Source organism: Macrobrachium rosenbergii, chromosome 3 (genome assembly GCF_040412425.1).
Source record: "Macrobrachium rosenbergii isolate ZJJX-2024 chromosome 3, ASM4041242v1, whole genome shotgun sequence".
NCBI lineage: Eukaryota > Metazoa > Arthropoda > Malacostraca > Decapoda > Palaemonidae > Macrobrachium > Macrobrachium rosenbergii.
The window spans coordinates 4,127,501-4,135,000 of NC_089743.1; positions in this window are offsets into that span (position 1 = coordinate 4,127,501).

The window sequence follows — 7,500 nt, forward strand, 5'->3', positions numbered from 1 at the left end:
CTGATTTGAATATTCCGAGCTCTTGAGTGAGAGGTGGTATCAGGTTGGCAGACTTGAATAAGTCTGATTTAGAGTATGTAGCAGAATTTGTTGAAATTGGAAAACTTGGGTCTGTTAGGGAGGGCTTGTTGCTTCTAAAGCTATGAAAAGGTTAAGGTGATGAAGGCAGAACAAACCAGACTAGGTGCAGGTGGAGGAAACAGTGTCAGTAGAACTTTTAGATAGGCAGATTCAGTTGAAAAGAATGGAAATAGATCTCCAAAGGTTGAAGGCTGAAGAGAGAGAGAGAGAGAGAGAGAGAGAGAGAGAGAGAGAGAGAGAGAGAGAGAGAGACAGCACAAACTTGCTATGCAAGCATTGAGTAATAGGGGTTCTTCTTCTTCCCAACATAATGTGTCTGCAATGCCTTGTATTAATCTAACTAAAGCTCTAAAATTAGTCCCAAATTTTCAGGAAGTCAACGTGGCAGAGTTTTTTGTTTCTTTTGAGAGGATAGCCTCAAGGTTGGAGGGCTGGGTATTGACCACTCTTATTCAGAGTAAATTGTTAGTAAGGCTCAGAAAGTTTATCGCTACTCTTGGACGAAGATCTGTCCTCAGATTATGATTCTGTGATACATATAGTTTTGAAGGCTTACTTAGTTGGTACTGGAAGCTTACCACAACGCCTGCAATTTACAGAAGGAAAGAGGGCAGACTTTTTGCAGAGTCTGCCAGGTTGTTACAGCTCTGTTGGCGACTGGTTAAAGTCTAAGGAGGTGATTTGACTTTGAGAAATTAAAAGGATTGATCTAGTTATGAGTTTAAAAGGTCCTGCGCCTAATGAGGTGAAGGCTGGTACACCCGAAGAGAGTTAAAATTAGAAACTTTACAGGAGGTGGCTAGTGATGAGTACCTCTCTATAAAAATGTGATAGGAGGTACCAGAAATGAGAAATCTGGCTTGTGAGAGTTAACAGGAGCAGTAACCAGAACAGGTATAACAGGCCTAATGATACTATGGCTCCTTTACTACTCCTGTTAACACAGAAGGCAAACCACAGATAACCCGGAAAAGGTGAGAACTGTGACTTGTTTCTTCTGTCATAAGAAGGGACACGTCAAGAGCATGTGTTATGCATTTAAAAGGTCACAAAGGACTGAAAGACGACCGGTAATGGCCATTCGAAGGAATGAGAAATCGAGTTAGTGGCTGAGAACCTAATAATCAATGACTAGGCAATAAGTCACTGGCTCCTTTTCAGGAATTTTTTGTCTAATGAGTTTTGTCTCGCTTCTGGAAATTGACTGAGCAAAAGAAAGGTTAAAAGTTTTGCGTGACACTGCTGTCGTCTTTAATTCTCTTTAGAGAATCTTTACCTATTGATTTAGAATGTTCAAATAAGGAATATGTTTTGTTAAGTGGTTTTCCAGATACGGTCAGGTCTTACCCGGTTGAGAGTTTTTATTTATCATGCCCGTCTTTTTCAGGTTATTTAAAATTGGCCATTATTGATAAATTTCATTAAAGATGTGGGATTTGGTGTTAGAACAGATGTCGCCCTAATAAATAAAGCTTCCTATTGTATTAAATTCCAGTAATGAAACATCTGTAGTCACTTGATCAAGGCTAGTAGTGTGTTGACTCGCAGAATCGTAGTTGATGTTGATTTGGCAGTTTAGATCGTAGTGATAGCTTAGTTGTAGATAGTGATGTGTTGGATAATAAACTTAATTGGACTACTAAGGAACTTGTTACAGCTCAGATTTTAAAGACCTGCCAGTTGAGTCTGGCGAAATTACTGATTTGACTGTCCCTCGATTTAAGATAATTAATAATATTTTGTACAGAATAAGTAGACCTTTTCATGCCATTAACACAGGTTGTGAAATTGTTAAACAGATTATGGTTCCTTTTGTTTATCGAAAGGAGTTAATGACATTGGGCCCATGAAAATGGTTTGGCTGGTCAATTTGGTGTTTTAAAACCTCCTCGTAAATTGTAGTGAAAGTTATTTTTGGCCTAAGATGAAAAGATGATGTTAAAAATTTGTAAATAGTTGTGATGTGCATGTCTAAAGGTCGGGAAGCCTAATCAACCAATTCCAAAGGCACCATTACATCCTATTCCCGTTGTTTCTGAACCTTTCAGAGAGGTAATATTGACGTGGTTGGTCCCTCTGCTGAAAACCGTAGTGGCACCAGTAATATTTAACAATTATGATAGGGATGTTCTGATATCCTGAGGCAATACCACTACGAAATGTAAAAACAAAGCAAAATTGTTGAAGTATTAATTGAATTTTTTCACCAGGTTCGAATGCCCAAAGTAATTCAGTCCGATTGTGGGTCTAATTTTCTCTGAGTAAAATTATTTAGGAAGAAGGTGGCTGAATTAAAAATTAAACATGTGACTTCTTCTCCATACCACCTGGAAAGTCAAAGTGTTTTGGAACGATTTCAGATCAAACCGCGAAGTCTATGATAAAAAAATAAACATTGTTTGGTTAATTATTTGCATTTCGGTCAGTGCCGAGTCAATCTTTAGGATTTTCACCTTTCAGCCTTATTTTTGGTCATTGTGTGCGTGGTCCATTGGATGTGGTTCGTGAATCTTGGGAGGGGGACGCCCCTGATATAAATTTATTAGATTATGTTAGTAATTTGGGTGATAAATTAACGAAGGCTTGGAAGTTTGCTGAGAAATTTATTAGTAGCCAAAAGAAAATGGAATACTTTTTTGACAGAAAGACTAAGGAGCTGTGTAATTTTGTAGTGGTGATAATGTTTTGGTATTGCTTCCCATTCCAAGAAACCCTTTAAAAGCTTCATTTTCAGGATCAGAAAATTTCAAGAAATTAAGTGATGTTAATTATTTAGTTGAAACTCCTGAAAGGAGGAGACCTTACCAGCTGTGTTTTTCACATAAATATGTTAAAAGCTTATGTGCTGTCGTGATAAAAGTTATTCCCGTGGCACACTGGTATACTACAAAGTGTAATGGTATTAATTATTTTTCTTTTCCAGACGTGAGTAATTTTGATGATGATTGTTTTGATGGTGCCGAATGGCCTAATGATAATGAACATTCTTTAGAAAATTTTTCAGAAATGGTTTCACATTTGAATTTAGTAGAACAGGGATCTTTGAAAAAATAAGTTTTTAGTTATAAGGATTTATTTTCGGCTGTTCCAGGACCACTATCCTTGAACATGATGTGGATGTGGGTAACGCAACTCCGGTAAAACAATCCCCTTACAGGTTAAATCCATTTAAAAATGATGTTGTGGATAAAGAGGTTGATTATATGTTACGACATGGGCTGATCGAACCCAGCAACAGTCCGTGGTCTTCACCTGTTGTTTTGGTAAAGAAACAGGATGGTCAATTCAGGCTTTAAGTTTGATTACCGCAAAGTCAACGAGGTCACAAAGCTCCGGGATAGTTATCCTCACCCAGATAGAGGACTGTATTGGCGGTGATAGGGAATTCAAAATATATAACTAAATTTGATTTGTTAAAGGTATTGGCAAGTTCCGCTCGTCCAAACGGGCACGGGATTTGGCTGGGCGCTTGTAATGCAGCGAGGACTCTACCAATGTAAAGTAATGCCTTTTGGGATGAAGAATGCTGCTGCAACCTTTCAAAGGTTAATGAATACTTTGGTCTAAGGTTTAGAGGGGTGTGTTGTTTATATTGATGATATTGTGATTTATAGTAATGACTGGGACACCTATCTTAAACGTATTAAGGCCTTATTTCAGGTACTTAGGAAAGCTGGTTTGGTTATAAACCTCAAAAAGAGTGAGTTTGCCAAAGCAAAGGTTGTGTATTTGGGTCACGAAGTAGGGGATTTGGGAAAGTGGCTTCAAACAGGCAAACGTAGACCTATTAGGCATATTGAAATACTGAAGTACGAGGGATGTCAGAAATTCCCTGGTTTAGTAGGATATTATCGAGATTTGTTAAGAATTTTTCTGATATCGCTGAGCCCTGACTAATTTATTACGTAAGAATGTGACTTTTCTATGGTCTAATGATGCCCAAAATGCCTTTGAAAATTAAAGCAGGTCCTAATGAATTTCCCATATTGAAAGTTTCTCCCTGATTTTGACGCTCCTCTTCGCTTGCTACCGGATGCAGTGATGTTGGGGTTGGAGCAGTTTTGTTGCAGGAAGATGCTCATGGAGTATCTCATCCTGTTGCCTATTTCTCCAAAAAGTTATCCCCGGCACAACGGAAATAATCGACTGTAGAGAAAGAGACTTTGTGATTAAGTTTAGCTGTTAATCATTTTCAGGTGTATTTATCCTTCACGGGACTGACAAAAATATTAACGGATCATAATCTGTTGATTTTCTCTGAACAGGTTTAGGAATAAAATCAACGGTTGATGCTGGAGCCTCCTGCTCCAGGAATGGAATTTTAGCTTTCTGCCACATTCCAGGTAAAGTATGTTGTCGCTGATGTGCGCTGTCGTTTCATCAACATGACTGATCGATAGGCTGATTTGAGAAAACCTTTTGTTCTTCGTTAATTATTATTTGTAAAGTTGTTTTGTATATATTTATATTAATTGATTTGAGAATCATAAATTTATCAAATGTACAGGTTTCAGGTGTGTTGTTTCCAGGTGTGTTGGAAATAATGTTGTGTCAGGTGTTTGTTTTGTTTTGTGAAATAATTTGAGATTAAGTATTTAAGATTATGATGTTAAATGTCGTGATTTGCAGGTTTTTCTTCAGTGTCGTCTTTGATTAAGAGGTTATGGTACTTTTGATTTCTGTTTACTTTAGTATGTGTTGTTGGTGGAGGTTAATTTTAAGGTGTTACCATTGTCTTGTGTATGTCCAGGTTAATTTTAAGGTGTTACCATTGTCTTTTGTATGTCCAGGTTAATTTTAAGGTGTTACCATTGTCTTGTGTATGTCCATTAGTGATGTGTGTTTTTAAGACCCAACCCCGTTTAGTGTTAGGACGCTCTCTGAAGTGTAGAGGCACTAAAACTGAGTGAAGTGTAGTGAAAAGACGCTCTTTGAAACTTAATGAGTTGCAAAAATAAGTAGTGTTGAGTAAGGACGCTCTCTGGATTGAAAAGAGGCATTATTGGAAAGTGTTGTGAAGGGCCACAATATTGAGTGTGTAATAAATCATTGATATGTGGACAGTGTGTTACGTTTTTTTTTTTTTTTTTTTGGTGATTGATGGTTAGTTTTTATAAATCATTAATCATATACTGTTATGTCCCTGTTCTTTGTTTATGCCAATGGTCCACATTAATTCTTTCTTTACATAGCTTAGATAGGTCACGGGCTCACTGGTCTGTAGCACAACACAGCCGTTTTTTAGGCGCTACAGGCTGGTGTATGAGTGGTGACCTAGACTAAGTTAAGGTTAATCTATTAAGGTTTTGGTCCTTATTTTTGTTTAACTGATATTTGCATTTTCAGAATAATTTAGCCAGGTCACGGGCTCACAGGTCTGTAGCACAGCATGGGCTGGTGTATGGGTGGTGACCTTGGTTGAGGTAACACTAACCCCATTGTGGTCGATTTATATTTTTGTTGTTGGTTATCTAGGTTTAGTCTAACAATAGTTAGGTCTTTGTTAACATTGGTGCTCGGCTAACCTGTGCCCACCACTCCACTTAGAGTTCATGGGGATATCATATTTTTCATGTTGATACTGATGTTATTTTTGGCGTGGTCACTATAAATTATTTACTTGTATTAGCTTTAAGTCTTAGTATTAAGGTTAAGATTTGATATCTATTGACTGTATTGAAAGTGGTACAAAATTTTTTGCCACTATCTCTAATCTATTTTTGCCGGCAATGTGATATAGTATTTTTAATCACTTTTTGAGTTTTGTCATTAGACTTTAATTTTTCTTATTGTCCCTGTTTTATTTCATATAGATTGAATTGCTATGTTAGCATTTTTATATATTTCTTTGAATTTTGAGTTAAGTTCATTTTGTAGAAAAAATTTTCTTGTGAAAATTTTTTACGTTGGGTGAGGAGGTGTCAGTATGTGTTAAATTTAACATAAATTAATTTGTTTTGAATAAGTCACTTTGGCAGTAATTATTTTTTTTTTTTGGAACGTAATGACCCTGTTTCCTCCTCCCCGACATTTCTGACTTGTTGTATAGTTTTAATTACAATGAGCTTGTTTTATTTTCACGTGTGGTGTTGGCTTCTCATCTGGAGCTGTATTCGGGCTGTCTCGCCAGGACTGAGTCAGTCGTTTCTGGACCATTAACATTGTGAGGGCTTGACTTATTTTGGGATTATCGCTGGATTACGAGATCTACCTTTCTTCAGTTGCTGCTGCTGTCTTCCTTTGAGAGTTTGATTATTCTACAGTCTGCACCCTTGGTTCAGTTATTTTGCCAAGGGGACCTCTCTGCCAACTGGTAAGGTGTGATTACCTGTCGGACGGCCGTGTCCATTGATTGTCTTGGCGAATGCTAAAGGATTCTTCTTCCGTTCATGCCTCGGCCCAGTTATTTTGCCAAGGGGACCTCTCTTACATTTGGTAAGGTCTAAAGAATATATATTATTCCCCTCGACCCGTGATTTGAAGGCTGTGTTAGTTACTACCACCGTTTTTGAGCTCACTTAAGGGAAGTAAATTTATTTTTGATAAATATTTAATGTGTAATAAGTTAGGCTATTCTGGCTTTTCTGACATTCTATTACTTTCAGGAGCCTTTAAAGTGTAATTGCATAGTTCTGTCTTAATTTGCTGTAAGTGTGTTTGTTATCTGATGTTTTCAGTGTGTGGTTGATTTTTGTGTTTATTTAATGTATTTTGTAAGAGGTCTAGTGGTCATTTTCTAAAAGTTTGTATTAAATATTAAGGTTTTATTTTCAGTTTTTCTTTTTATCCTCCTTGATTCCATTTGTACACTTGTTATGCCATTTCACCTAATGTGGACTTGGTCGTTAGTGACTTTATTTGTATTTTAAGAGACTTGTGTATGTTTGATGGGCTTGGGCCTATAACAATAAATATATATATATATATATATATATATATATATATATATATATATATATATATATATATATATATATATATATATATATAGATATATATATATATATATATATATGATATACAGATATATATAGATATACAGATATATAGATATATAGATATATATATATATATATATATATATATATATATATATATATATATATATATATAGCAGTAGTATATATATATATATATATATATATATATATATATATATATATATATATATATATATATATATATATATATATATATATATATATAGTTAGGTTATATATATATATATATACATATATATATATATATATATATATATATATATATATATATATATATATATATATATATATATATATATATATATATATATATATATATATATATATATATATATATATATATATATATATATATATATGTATATATATTTATATGTATATATATATATATATGTATATATATATATATATATATATA